Below are 16,059 nucleotides of genomic sequence, written 5' to 3'. Positions count from 1 at the left end.
TCTTCTGCTATGTGTCAAATTAAGGGAAATTGTGTTTTGCCTCCAAATTAAAAAGACAAACAATTCTTGGGGAATAAAAATGTTATTGTTCAAGGAAGAGTAATACAGTATGAATGCCTTTCCTTCAGCTGGCTCTCTTTGTAAATGAGCAAGAACACAGACGTCAATAAATTGTCATTACCCAAGCTTCATAAATCCTCAGAGGCTGTATTTTACCATGTAGTTTGGGTTACAAGACCTTATAAGAGGCCAAGAAATATTCGTTAGGAGTATTTATAGGCAAAGATGAGGTCTCCAAAATTTTGTGGTTGTTATTTGCAGTGTCAACACGGAAAAAAACCTGCTTGTCCTGGAAACTGCTAATTCTAAAACAGCTCTCTGCACATGAAACCATTGATAGAAGCCTATAGTCACTGAGTAGAATTAGAGGGTTTACCTGTTCATTATCAAGCACAGCTTTGCTAGCAGATCAGTTGCAAAAGACAACCTAATTTCCTATTGCTTTTTTGGTTAAAAGTAGGGCCAGCACAGATAAAAATAGCAAACAGCCCTGAAACTTTGAGCACAACACAGAAAGGAAAAAGCAGGAAAACTGATTAGAACAGGAGGTAAAATATGACCACATATGCACAACGTTGCATAAATCTTACAGGGAGCTCCAAGGACTGCAAACTGGTTCCTCTCATAAGGATTCACTTCTTATATCAAACAACATGTTGAGCTGTAAAGGATATATAGCAGCACAGTTTGAAAGGGGAAAAGCAGAAAAAAACCCCCACAGAATGTCTACTATACACTACAAAATTAAGACTGCTGAAAAGCACTTTCTGCTTTGTGGAAACAAGTCTCAAATTGTTCTGTGACTAAAGTGTGAAAGAAAATGTTTATATTTGGGTACAACATCCTGAAAAAAAAAATCTGGAAGTGTATATTCAATTAGCTATGAGTAATATTTGGGCCTCTGCTTACCCTAACCTCCTTAAGTTTGAAGCTTGTGTTATTGCACAGTTCAGATGATTTTTACTTCTTCACTCCCTTTGAATGAAGTAAACTCAGCATGTTAGGCCCTGCCTTACATGTTTCTTTCTGCACTGATCCCAAAATACAAGCCATATCTTGCCATCCTTCTCCAGCAGGACAAAGAGAGTGGCCCCTGTGGTAGTGTACAAATGTGAGAAAGCCACCATAACTCAGCTCTGAGTCAGACCAGAGGGGGACAAGTGACCATAGGAAAGCTGTTAATTAAGCACTGCTTCTACCATGAATAGGCTGATAGAGGGCATCATTATCAAAAGGAAACATGCATCTCTTCAAACAAGCTGTTTCTTGTCCTTGCTTAGTTAACAAAGAAGCTGTTTGAGCATGTCAGGTTAAGATTACCATACACACTGCCATGGGAAGTCCTTGAAAGCAACCTATGAACCTAACAACAGACAGCATGTGACAGCATTCAGAGCACAGCTTTTACTGCTCCCATGCCTTTGTGAAGCTCTTGGTGACTTTGGATATTCTGAGCAGGGACACAGGAAGTTTATTAAGAAGGAATTATTAAATATTGATTTTTTTTCCCTGGCATTGGTTGTCAAGATAAATGCCAGAAATTCATCTGTCCTGTTGAAACTGACCCAGAAAAGGTACTTCATCAACTTCAAGTCCATGGAAAAGAAAACAGGGACAATGAAGCAAGAAACTTTTCCATCTGACCCACATAGATCACTCATGAGAACCCATGAAAGTGGCCTGAATATTGAGACCACAACATCTGGCAGAAGGGATTTTGCAACTGCTCAGTAATTTTGCTGATCCTACACCTTGTAGTTGTCTCACAGTAATCTCTCAACCAGGAATTCCTTGGTCATATCCAGGAACCTGTGCCACCTTTCCACTCAGCCGGCATACACTGCCATTTACCCAGGCTGCAGCTGCTTCTGCAAAGAAGACTCAAAAGTAATATATTTGCATCAGATCTCAGTCAGAAATCCTGAACTGTCTTCACCAACACCTAATGAAGGAGCACCCTTCAGCAATTGTTTTTCTCATTCACACCAAAATAACAAAATTTCCCATGTTTCTCCCAGAGTTCAGCAGTGTATTTTAAGGTCAGTGTGACTTTGTCCAGAACTGGATGAGCTCCAGGGCTGAAGGCAAGGAGGGTGCCAGCCCTAGTGATAGCATTGAAGCTCAGCTACAACTCGAACTAGGATACAGTCTTGCTGGCACCTCCAGTGCTACCAGATCCCCTTTACTGAGGGAAGGCTGGAGGACATCTTAATGAGTTATTCAGGCCATAGTTTGTTATCTGCTGACAGTGCAACACACTCCTTTGAGCTAGGGCTTCGGCTTACCGGTGTTTTTCCAGAAGATTTGGAACAACTGACCTCTTTGGAAGAGTAGCCCAAGGGGGTTGTGAAGTTTTTATCCTTGAAGATTTAAGGATCTGAGTAAAATCCTTAGTGACCTGGTCTAACCTCACTGCCTATCCTACTTCCAGCAAGAGGTGGGACTACAGATATCCCATTTTCAATTCCAACCTAAACTGTCCTATAATGCTGGAAAAACATAGAAAATTTGTGGGTAATAGTCTTCTGCATTTTTTTTTTTTCTCACACGGAATAAGAGAGAACTTTTTTTTCAAAACTTAACTTATAGAAAAGGTTCCTGTTTGCCTTGCGTCTTACTCACAATTGTTGGTATGGACTAAACAACATTTGGCTGGTCCAAAGCGTTGATCCTCATCTCCACCTCTTGAAACCTAAGCCGATTTCTCTGTTTCATTTTGAAGGTTGATATAGTGCTTATTTGCAGTCTGTTTTAGGCCTGGTGGCCTGAAATTTTAGTGGGGAAAAAGAGGAGAGAGTGCCTCAATTACATCAGTTGCTGAAAAGAGAAGAACCCTCTCTGACAAATTCCCCTTAGCAACACTTGCCAGAGGGAGAAGCTGTCCAAGGGAATCTGGTGAGAAGCACAGAGAAATACCTGGAAAGCTCTTTGGCTGAAGTAAACTTAATTTTTTTGTGTCTTTTCATGTACATTTCAGTTTCTTCATTGAAGCAGATGTTTTCAGCCGGAGATGGGTATAAAAGTAATTTTCACATACAGGAAGATAAAGGCAAAACCAAAGTTAATTGTGCATGCGGTGAGGGGTGGCAGTCTGCAAAGCTGTGGAAAATTGATCACGCTATGGAGAGTCTTGAGGGAGTTTTGTTTCTGAAAGGGATACAAAGACATTTGCTTGGGAGTCTTTCTGGTGCCTTACAAAAGCAGTAAGGATTGTGTAAGACACTTACTCAAACTCTTGCACAAAATCATGGAACTGAATAATAACAAGAACAAAAGAACCTCTGGAGGTCATCTATTCCCACTTCCAAAGATAAGATATCACAGTGTTTCTGAACATCTTCTTCCGGTATTTGGCCATCTTATCTGTGAACATTTTCTTCCTTACACCCAGCTGTAATTTTTCACACTGTGACTTGTGCCTGTTGCCTCTTGTCTTTCCTCTGCTACACCAAAATCAAAAATATATTTGATGGTTCTCACAGTCCAAGCTTCTTTAAGAGATGGACAAGCAAAGACATCAGCTGGCAGAACATACAGTAACCATGTCTGGTGACAAAAGTGACTAATGGGTGACACAGAGAGGTGCAGCATCTACTTTTTAAGTAAAAAAGTGAAATCTGCTATATTTATTCTTTCATGCAAAGTCTGAACTTACTTAACTCATGGCCGAAGTACTGTAAAATCATAGTGTGAAATACTGGGAAATGTCAGCTATGCTGTGAGAAAACCTACCCTGAACCAAAATTTAGACTCTGTCTTAAAAAGCAATTTCCATTGTAATTGTCCTCCTTCACCAAGTTGCTCAAGAATGGCAAACATTCTTCTTTGTTCTCCTAGATCCTAATACAAGTTCATTAATTTGCTCTCCACTTTGGAAATTAACGAAGTATTACTAAAAATTACCATTCATGTACAATTTCTGTCACTTGCATTTGTAGCAAATAATGTTTTGCCCTATGACTAGTCCTGTTTATTTCTGGGTTGACATAAGTGGCAAATTCTGGCCCATAATATCTGTGTGCATCAAAAATAGAGAATGAAAGAGAGACAGTAAGAAGAGATTAGAATACCATGTATGCTTAGTAACCACCTACACATGCCTGCACCCCCACAGAAAAAAAGTCTCACTCTACAAAAAGTTATTGATTTTATTTTAAAGATCGACAGGTTAATTGAGCTGTTTTGGGAAAACTGACTACAGAATGAGTTTCATTCTGTCATTACATTTTGTCAAATTAAAAATCCAAGTATATTTTTTAAAAATCTACAAGGAAGCCCAATGAAGACTATGATGGAGTCTAGGACACCCTCACATTCTTTTCCAAACCGCCTGTTTTCATTGCATATCATGAATATTTGCATCAAGTTCCCATACATCTAACTTCTAGACATTATCCTCCTTTTACAAGCTGGTTTTCACTGAGTACTTTGAATTGTAGGGTATGAGCCTGAAAAAACATTAAGAGATAAGTCAAGTTTAAAGAGAATAAAACACAAACAAAAACCTTCCAATACTCATAAAAAGTAGAGATAAGCACAGAGGGGTTTAAAGGGTTTAAAGATTTATTTTCCCAGATATATTAGTGAGGCGTCTGGCAGAATGGTGATTAAAGTTTGCAGTCACAAAAAGTACATCCCACCTAACTCTATTTTTGCAGCAAATGCCTTCACTGTGTTTGGGCCCTTTTGAGTTTTGAGGGGAAGGAACCAAAGGACAGCTATGACTTTGTACCTAGGAGAACCAGACCTCTCTGGGGGTTCTTCCAAAACATGCAATAATAGAAGGCATACTGTACTTCTATACATACATAAGCAGATATGAATAGCACAGTGGTGGGCTGTCCATGCTCTACAGACTTCCAGGCTCTACAGACTTCACCAAATCGAAAAGAAAAGAAAAGAAAAGAAAAGAAAAGAAAAGAAAAGAAAAGAAAAGAAAAGAAAAGAAAAGAAAAGAAAAGAAAAGAAAAGAAAAGAAAAGAAAAGAAAAGAAAAGAAAAGAAAAGAAAAGAAAAACAACAACAACAAAAAAAAACCCACCAACAAAAAACCTAAAGGAAAAAGGCTACAGATCATTAAAAATAAAGCTAGTTCCATGTAGTTTCGTGCTGTGGGCTAGTTTATATACCAAGACTGCATAGTAGACCTCTTTGAATAGTAGAGTCTAGACAATGTCACCAGCACAAAACGCACTCAGTCTCAAAAATTTCCTACCTCTATTTTGCGCAGTGTATGGCAAGAGCTTTGCACAAAGCAGGGCATTCAGGTTTGTAGGACCCGGCTGCTGCAGTGCAGCATCAGGTGACCTGTTGCACAGGCACACACTGTGCCAGGCAAACTGCAATATTGACATATTAACATCAATATTGATACATTAAGATTGACAAGCTGAGATGAAAGAGTGAAAAGATGAGGAGTCTATCTCATTTTTCACTCAGAGGAATTGTGGAGCTTGATTCCAAACTACCAACTTTTCTCCTCTGCATATGTCAAGATGACCCCCTACTTCCCACACAGATACCAAATTTTGTGTATTCACAGGTTCTCTCCTTCACTCTAGCTCAGAAACAGCAGAAAACCATCCTGCATTAAATAAAGAGCAGGCAGATTTTGCAGCCCATCCCTGGGGTCTAGGCATAAGAGAGACGTTTCTGAGTGTACAGGGATGGAGACAGCTTTCAGGTACACCTGGCCTCTTTTTCCCCTACTGTATCTCACATGGTCACAATAACCTTTGCTCCTTCAGGCTCCTTCAGACTCTCCACCAACAGCACCAAAGGAGAGGGTCAAAGAAGGATGGATGGTTACAGGGCTCTGGTGGCTGGATTGTTTTCTCACTAGTGAAACACAGTGCTCCACAGCCCTGGTTATCAGTGTGAGACTTCAATCACCATGAAAGCCACACAATCCAGAAAATCCAGGAGTGCAATATTGTTTTATACGGGTGTAAACGCCACCATTACAGAGGATGCCTTCCCACTGGCTTCTCTTCAGTCAGCAGGTGAGATGGGGGACACTGCCATCAGCACATCTGCATCATGCAGCTGGGACATTCTGCTGCCACTCCACCATCAGCAGAGCAACATCCTCGCTCTCAGCAGCAGGGTAAACTGCCGTTACAGATCCTGCTGTCAACCTTGGTACTCTATCCCGGCCTCTGATTTTTTCAGTTGGTTCAGCAATAAAACCCCTAATCATGCTGGTGCCTGAAACATCATTGGTCTCTGAGACAAATAGCTTGGGTATCCCTCTGCAGAGCGATTGCTCCAGGCTCTTTGCAGTCTCAAGCAGGCATTAACACAGGCATGTGTCCCCCGCACACCGTGCCCTGCAAAACGTTAGAATGTTTCGCAGCAAGATAAACTGGTCTCACCACCTCCTCTGCTGCAAGTGCCTATTCTAAAGAGGGAGTCTCTGATTCCAGCAGAGCCTCCCTCCTGGAGGTGTGGCACTGCGGGAAGGAAAGGAAGACTGGGTATTGCACTTAAAATGAATGGGACTAGATGGCTGCTCTTGCTATTTTATCAAAAGCACCCCTTCCCCAGACAATACTGATTAACATGGATTTTAAGATAAAAGAGTATTGTATTAATACATATATGTATTCCCCCCTCTTCTAAACATCAGCAGTTAGCATGCTGCAAAGAAATGATTTCAGGTTGAGTGCATCACATACTGACTCGCTGCCATGAAGCTCTATACTTCAACAGAATTCCTGGTGAACAATGATGAAATATTCATCAGTTCATATTTGTAAATAGCCCAGCAACATACTGAGCAAATGACCTCCAACGAAGTGCCTCGCATTAAAATGGAACAGCAACCAGCTGAAATGAGGGAACTACAAACTATGCATGTGTTTTGTCAGCACAAACAAGCAGCAAACACAAACAGAAAGAAATCTAGTTGGACTCATCATCCTGACAGTGAGAAACAAATGAGAAGCCAGCCTGTTCGCTTCAGCAAGACCCACTGGTGGTGCTGCCTGTGGCAGGAGCAAGTAGGGCAACTTGGGCTAAACATTGCTTCCTGCCCTCTATCACAAGCAGAAAGTGAACCAGAAGTGAAGCAGAAAGGCAAGGCAGGAGGTTGAGCTGCTTGTTCTCCGCACGTGTTGGCACCAATTGTTCATTACCTCAAGCACTGCTAGTCCTTAACTGCAGGTCTTGGTCCCTGAAGTGGAAAACACAAGCATATACCCTCCAGAGGAACAGTGAAACCTGCCCTCCCCCAATAGATACGTGATGCTGGGCAAGAGTATCCCCACAGATAGCATTTCTTGCCTTGCCTTTCCTGTAGAGAGTGAGCAAGGTTTCCAAGGGGGGCAGGCAGTGAACATGGGGATGCCAGCCAGCACTGCTCTTTGTCTGGGGTGCTGGTAGCCAGTGCTGATTTAAGCAGCAGAAGGGTGGATTTTCTGTCCTGCTTTCAGCAGTCATCATTATTCAGGATGCGTGTTTTCCAGGGAGGTTGCCAGAGCTGCACTGCACCGCTTGTGATGGTTAATCCTTGTATGGGAAAGCTCCACAATGGAAACTGTGAGGAGAATGCAAAATAAATTAGGAAAACCTAGCAAGCCATCGTCAGCCTTTACAAAACACAGAGACACCCAGACCTTTTCCAAGGTACTTTCTTGAAACTGATCTTAAAACCCCATATCTTGTTGCCCCAGGGCCTCACAGAGAGGTGAGCTCCCACTGCCAGAGCCAGGTGGGCGATGCAGCCCTTTTTTTATCATTTATCTATTAATTAAACGCACTGTGATAAGGCAGATCTACATGCAGGTCCACACACAGCTCTGCAGGCTCGGTGGGGCCTCGGCGGCCGGGAACTTGAACAAACAGCACCATCAGGTGGCTCTCCGGGAAATACATGTGTGGAAGCACCCGGGATGTCTCCAGGCGGACCTGGCCATCCCTCCGCTCTCCTCTCCCAACCCTCCCAGAAGGGAAGGTCCACAGACCCTCCTGGCAAAATCCAAGTCCAAAATTGTTAGAGAAAGCTCCAATGGCAGCAAGACACATCCAGAAAAAGTGTTAAGGAAAAACTTTTGATCTGCTTCCTTCCCCCCAGCATGCAAGTCTTTTTTGTCCTGTGCTTTCCATTGTTGTCAGCTGTGTGTATCCCAGCTCTAACTAATGGTTTAAGTGACTCCTTAACAGGCCACCAGGCATCCAGAGAACCTGTCTGAGCCCGGTACAAGGCTTAATTCCCTCCCTTAGCCTCTTCAATTTTTGAGGGCACTGGCAAGTAAATGTTTTGACCTTGAAAACAGTTCCTGGAGTACAACTCCCTTTGGGGCACTGCTGGCATCCACCTCCCCGCACCTGCACAGGGAAGGAGGAGGATGCCTTGTTCAGCCTCAGGCAGGTGCCCTTTTGCCAGAGACTGCCTTTGAAATAACTTGGCTCCTTCAGCCTGTTTGCTGCCTTCTGCTGCTGCTCACATATTTGGTCAGTGCAAAGTGGGTGCAGAAGCCTTTCTCACTAACTAACCAGAGCAGCTTTGCACTCCAACACACATAAAGACAACAGATTCAGCTTCTAGAATTCAGACCTCAGCCATTTCACAAACTCTGCTCCTAGACTCCTGCTTGTCACCTTTACCTATCCCCCCCTAAACAGAGAAGAACACTGGATAAGACAACCTGAAAGAAAGAAAGAAAAATGCTCTTGCACCCACAGTGCTGCAGTGACTGCAGCCATACATATTCTATTTTCATGACTGCCAGAGGAGAGACCTATGCCATCAGTATCAGTTGCTTTTCTTATACCTGGATTTTAAAATATTTTTCTTTAGGTTGTTCTCAACTTCAGTAAATAATTAGACATTTCTAATGGTCTCCTAGCAGAACTAAGGTAACTTAAATATTAATGCATATAAATAATATGTTTAGTTGTTTGTCTATTTATTTCCTTATACATACATGTTTTTATAAGTAAATATATGCATGTCTTACATTTATATAAGATACAGGAATCAACAGGAACGTAAACACATACATAGTCACATTCACAAACCTAAAGGAAAATTATTCAAAAGTGTGGTTACTCAGTTCCTCTAGGAAACACCTCAGTTCACAGTTTCAGCCTTGAGTGCCCACAGTTAGACCTTACAGCAACAGCTCTGAAAATCAGGACCTTTCATTGCTATGTTTGTGCCTAAGCATACAGAAGGGCTGATTTACATATCTAATTTCAGGCCTCTAATTTTCAAAAATTTGTGGCCTGAAGAGGCAATCCAGTGTTTCCAGCTATACTGCCCCCAGGGACACTTCTGTACAAAGCACATCATCCAGTCACCTTGAAAGGATGTCAAAGCATTGCAAGTTGTTGACAGCCCATCTCAAAAACCTCTGCCTTCTGTAATAAAGAGACCTCCCAATTCCCAAATATGCTCAATGCAATAAAATTTTTGAACATCCCATATAAAGTTAATAATAGAGCACCTATCACAAAATACAAAAAAAAAAAGAAGAGGAAATGAGATTATATTTCCCATCATGGCATCTGTATTAAGCTCAATAGCTGCTTATTTCTACTATAATTGTGCCAAAGTCATTTTGAATTTCATTTTCTTCATGCACCTTGCTCTGAGGCTGAGATATTTTGGGAAAAACAATGCACAAGACAGTACTTAAATGCAACAGCAGCATCTCACCAGTTGCTACTCATGATGTCAGAGGAGGTCAGGTGGGCACAGAAGTATGAATTTTCCCTACATTTGTACACTTTTTGAGTGGCTAAATAGCACCCAGGAGAACTGAGGTCTTCCTAGGACAGCAGGAACATAGAACTAAGACAAAGGAATGTCTTTTTTCCTGCCACCTTAATTTTCTTTGCTTTCAAGCTCTTCCTCAGCTCTTGCCTTCTATTTTTCTGTAAAAGGATAATGTAGTGCTAGGGGAAGTAAGCTTGCAGCAGCACTGGCTCATGGGAGAGCCTGCACAAGCCACATCCAGGCACTTCTATAAGTACATCTTTTCTATACTGGGTTGTCAGTTGTGCTGCTCTATTCTTGTAGAGCCATGGAGCAAGATGCTTGGGGTGGATTTGTTGGCAGATCAGTAGGGAATCATAATATTCCTGCCAAATTCATTTTCTCATGTGACCTGAGCTTGACTTAGAACATGGATTTCCTACAGAGACAAGTTTGAGCAGTGCCAGGAATTTGAAAGCCAGGTGGTCTGCAAAGCTTCTCCCCAGGCTCTGAGATCCTATTTCCTTGTGTCATTCTTTTCAGACAGCATGGAGTGCGGGCTGGGGTGCTCACAGCAAACTGAGTCCTCAAAATTAATGCAATTGCTCCTTCCACCACCATAATCCTCTGGAAGAGACTGTGACAGAAGTGGGAGGAAAGATAAGCACGTTTTCTGCAAGGAAACAGATTCAGACAGGCTTTGACCAAGAATGCTAGTGAAACTTTTCCCTGCCAGAGGAAACTCTAAAAAAAATCCCACTTTTTCATCTCAGCAGCATCCAAATCTGACTTAGCTAGTCCAAACTGTCGTGTCCTTGCTAACTCAGAAAGCCTGTATTTTCCTATTTGGAAGGGAAAGCTATCAGGCAAAGGCAGATAAGCTTTTCTGAAGAAAGCTATCCATAGGTTCACTGATCTTTTGGAACAAGAAGGTCCCTATATTAATTTTAGATACCTGGCAATCTGCATACTAGAAATACCGTATGGCTCTGATCCATACTGACTTCTATTAAAGAAACAAAAGCTAGAATGAGCTGGAAACTCTCCCAGATGATGATCTCTGAATATCAATTGAGAAAAAGCAGCCTACCTTAATATATTACTTGCCCCATCCCTAAGAAACCCTCATTAAAGAAAATAAGCTTGGCTCTCTGAAGAGGCACAACAGCGGTGTCAGCATTGTAAGGGGATATCAGACCAGGACCTGGACCAAATATCACAGACACAGATTGGTTAAGTCTGGAAGGCATTACTGGAGGCCATTAGTCCAACCTGCCTGGTCCAGCATGACACCCTACAGCAGATTAATCAGGATTCTGTTCAGATGGCTTTTGAGTGTCTGCAGAGAAAGAGACTCCTCAGCTTTTCTGGGCAATATATTCTAATCCCAAGTCACTCAAAAAGTAAAGAAGTTCTTAATCATGTTCAGATGAAACTTCCTGTGTATCAGTTTCTGTCCTTTGCCTCTGTCCTACTCCTTGGCACCACTGAGAGAAGCTGCTTTTCTCTGTTTTGCCTCAGCAGGAACCAGGAGCAATGCACAGATTACATCTGTCTGCTTCTGGACTTCTTAATCTTCTTGTACAGCTACAGAAGGATCCCTGATACAGAGCAGGGAGTCACAGCCTCATTCTAAAATGGCTCCTGTCATTCTCTCTAGAAACATTCCAGAAGTGGCAATGGTCCGTAACACATATAATCCCATATCTATAATTGCTGCCTTGGCAAATTCCCATCACAGATTGCACTCAGTTCTATCCCGCCCTCACATCAGATGCAATCCACACCAACCTGTGCCTGATGGAGTGCCTGGCTGAGGTAGCAGGATGGAGAATAGCTTGCTGCACTCTTGGGAGACAGGGAGCTCAGACTTCGGCAAGTCTGAACCCTGTACCTCAGCTGAAGCCACCCCTGTATCACCTCTGCTTCCTGAAGGCCCAAAGAAGGGATGGATGTAGCATGTCCTTCTCCTCCACTCTCTCCCACTCCCCCACTCCTCTCTCTCCACCTTAGATGCAGTCACAGCAGCCAAGCTGTCCGTGCAGTTACAAAAATGCTCAATGTGGAGGGAGTGATGTCTTCATTGAAGCAGCATTTCAAACAGCACAAGTCACTGAGAAAGCAACTTCCTTCTTAGCATTGTGTTGATGGCTAGGAGACACTAAGAAAACCTGTGTTTCTACAGTCAGAGAACAGCAGGATAAACTCAGGAATAACTTTGCTGAGTTTTGCTGTGCAAACTCCCTTAGCACATTTCTGGAAGAATGTAGCTGGGAGAGTGTCAGCAGAAGCTATGAAATTCATTTGCATCAGACTCACAACTTTCTGGCAGTAGGCTGACCAGTCTGAAATTCACTCCTTAAATCCATGAGAATTCAGTTTAAACTTAGTCTTTCTTCAGCTGTAGTTCTTCTGCCTCCTTTTTTAGTGTGCTTCCAAACAAATCCAACATCATCACCCATCAGTCAGAAAGGAGATGAGAAACACAGGTTAGGGAACACTCAGGTACCGCAAGGGAACAAATAGCATAGGATGTCAATGAAATCCCAAATTATTGCCTAATTTAAGCCTTGCTTTCCTGCTTGGAAGGGCTGAGCTGCTTGTTCACAATGTCTGTTGCTGGTAAGAGAATTCCATTTTCAATTTCTCTCCTTTTTACAGTTCTTTCTGAACTGGCACTTCTCTACGTATCTCCCAGCACATGATTATGAGACCATTTTTAAAGATTTTACATCAGCCTCTGTGGAAATCAATTGGATCATATAAGGGAAGGAAGACTATCAGTGCCAGGTGATCCAGAAATACAAGGACAACTATTTTGGATATTTATCCCTGCTTGCCGATAACTGTTCAATCCAAATCCCTGATGAGTTGCCAAGTTCCCCAACATAATACTTGTGTGACTACAAAATTCCATACCACTGCACTGTGTGAATTGGCTGTAGATACTTGATACCCATAGATATCACTTCCTGCCCTGTTGAGTCACCTGCAAACAGAATTTGTCTGTAGAGCTAGGAACTCTGTTCCTTAGATCAAACATTAACTAGTCCTTGACCAAGTCTTCTCTGTCACAAGGTCCCAGGGCATATTATGAAAGGAATGTCTGGACATTGCTGAGCATTTCCTAGGCAGGAAACTGAGCTTATTCTACAGAGTCACTTCCCCATGAAGACAGAGGAAACTGCATTAGCCAAGATGGAGAAACACTTCCAACAGGAATGGAGAAACATTTCCACTAGAGTTGCAAAAATGGACAGATACCACATGATTCAAAGCAACTGTTCTGGTGTGCTGTTCCTTACTGCCTAATATGCACTGATCTGCATTGATCCAAAATTACACTCCAGCACCTCAGTGTTGGCAAACAAATTTGCTCTGTCCCAGGAGGGCCACTGGGTTTTGACAGAGGCCATTGATCCACTGCGATCCTGATTCAACACCAATATAAATATATTGCCTGGCTGAAGACCCACTCACAGGGCACTGTCATGAGGTAACATATGAGAGACTGACTTCTGACATATTGACACCTGCCAAGTTCATGCTAAACCAAAGCTGTTTCCATACCTAATTGAAGGTGCCTCACCAAAGCCATACACTGAGAGGCAGTTCACTGAAGGGAGAATATAGCAGTGTGAAAAATCCTTTTCTCACTCTCTGAAGTTGAGGTTTCAAAGCTCCTTCCATTCTGAGCTTCATCTGAACAGGTTGTCACCTCCAAGGCAGGTCAGAGCTCTTAGCCAGGAGAAGTCCCCACATTTTGAGTTCCAGCTCTGAAGAAGTAAAAAAGTCCATTAACCTATACAGGCTATTCTGGAAGTGGAGTTTTCTTCTAATTTCAGTGCTCGGTCCTGGTGCTGAGAAAATTCCTCTTCTGATAAGGCACATTTCCACAATATTGTAACAGCTCTTTCATAAGAAGCTTGGAATTCAATGAAGTGGTATTTTCTAAGGAGAACAGTATCCACTAGAAAATTCCCACCCACCTCAAAACCTAACTCTGCAGCAATAATTCTGCACAGCTACTGAGACTGGTTGGTGGAACTGAGGAGAGGAGAGGCAGAAATAAATGAATATTTTTTCCTTTGCACCAAAGCTGTTTTTGCCACTTTTATCCTGACTATGATTTTGGAGCCCACATGACTCCAAGGCCAGAATTCATTTTCAGCCTTAGACCATATATATTTGCATCATGAACATGCGATGTCAACCCCAAATAAATGTATGCATGTGTCATTGTCTCTGCTCTATGTTACTAAGTCTGCTTTCCTCCTTCCCATTCCCTTATGAAAAGCTGCACACTGAGGACAAGTTGACAAACATGACAACACTAGTCCAAGAATAACATCCCAAACTCTCAGTCAATCTCACTTATCATGGACATATGTCACCTTAGGCACATCACAAGCATGGCTGTCCTCTCCAGACAGCACCAGAACAAACTTATCCTACATTTTCTCCTTGCATGCAAACAATTGGCAGAGGGATAGTATATAAAACTCACCTTCTTGCTCTAGGATCACAGACTGGTTTGGGGAAAGTTTAAAGTCATCCAGTCCAACCCCTTGCAATAGGCAGGTACATTTTCAACAGGATCAGGTTGCTCAGAGCCAGATCTAACCTGGCCTTGACTGTTTCCAGGTTCTTTGGACAGCCTGCTCCAGTGTTTAACCAACCTCATCATAAAAAACTTCTTCCTTATACTTAATCTAAATTTACTCTTATAGTTTCAAAGCAATAACTTTCATCTTATTCCTACAGACATAATTAAAAACACTGCCCCCATATTTCTTGTAAGCCCTCTTTAACTATTGAAAAGCTGCAATAAGATGTCCTTGGAACTTTTTCTTCTCCAGGCTGAACAATCCCAGCTCTGTCAGCAGGAGAGGTGTTCTAACCCTCTAATAATTTCTGTGGCCCTCCTCTGAACAAGAGGAGCATAGCTGCTTCATGACAGCAGCCTAATTTCACCATTTTCCCATGACTGCCCACCAGTTTACTCCAGGAAAGACTAGTTTTTAATGAGAGGGAAAGGCTTTACACCTCTGTTGCAGCTGCACAGCCTAAGGTGTGTATGTTGGTGCAAGCACACACCCTCTCCATTTGGCATCAGATGAGCCAGGAAACTTTAGTCTGTCACACAGGCTGCAGACTCCAGATGGAGTCCTGAAAAGTTGTAACAACACACAAACTTAGTTTTCTGAACATTTAATATAAATTAGAAGGAGAAGAAAGTTCTTTCCTTTTCTCCATACTACTGACTACTCCCTTTTCCTTAAAACTTTAATTTTAAAATGAGCTGTTAAAATTTTAAAAGTAGCTACCAGAGTAGTCTGCTACTACATAGTAGTAGTAGTATAAAGTGAAAAGTAGTATAAAGTAAAGTGGTATAAAGTGAAATTAAAACCTGTCCTGTATAAAACCATGTAGACTCATGCTATATATTCCACTAAGGGCTTGTGCTGAGAGCATTCCAGGACTCAGCAAAACTCAGCGTTACAGTGGTTACAAAAAAACACAGAACATCAGCCCCATCTGCAAGTCCTGCTTGCATCAGATTTTGTCACTTTGCAACACTCTCAGCCCCTTGGTTTGGTCTTGGAGCACTTGAAAAGACAAGGGATGACTGGAGTAGCTGGGTTCCCACTCCAAATGCTGGGTTGGCAGCTAAGGGCTGCTGGATCTCAGAAACTTTCATGCCCTTCAGAAGGAAGAAGCCCTGAGGGCCTCAGGCTCCACTGGTCTGTGCTCCTGGCCGGGCTTACAAGGTGCATGAGCTGCATCAGGGACACTGCTGAGGGCATAGCATCTCAAACATCCCCAGCACTGAAAATCACAGAAAATAAAACTCAGGTACAGCTAGAAAGGGAGTGAGAGGGTGGCACTTTAGCTTGTATTGCATTTCTGGGTCCTGTTCTTTTTGAACTACAATATTAAATATACTATTACAGGCACAGTAGGAAAATTTTACTTTTATTGAGAGAAGGTATCACCTTTGGAAAGTCTTGTCTGTTTGCTGAGAAATTTTCACTCATTGTCTTTGTATAGAAGGAGATCCATGCTGAGAAATACGAGGCAGAAAGCTTTTGTTCAGACTGAATTGCAAAAGAAAGGAAGATAAATCAGCAAAGCTTTTATTATGTAGTTTTCTCTCTGGCAACATTTCATTGTATGATACAGGCATGCAAGGGTGCCAAAGGAAAGAAAAAAATATTTTGGCTTGAAAGAAAGAACTTAAACTTTGTTTAGGACTCACCTGATACTGGACTTGCTTAATAGAGAAAAAATAATCCTTAA

This window comes from Lonchura striata, chromosome 1 (assembly GCF_046129695.1).
Source record: "Lonchura striata isolate bLonStr1 chromosome 1, bLonStr1.mat, whole genome shotgun sequence".
NCBI classification, from domain to species: Eukaryota; Metazoa; Chordata; class Aves; order Passeriformes; family Estrildidae; genus Lonchura; species Lonchura striata.
The sequence above is the reverse complement of the archived record's forward strand: the minus strand, read 5'-3'. Positions refer to the sequence as shown.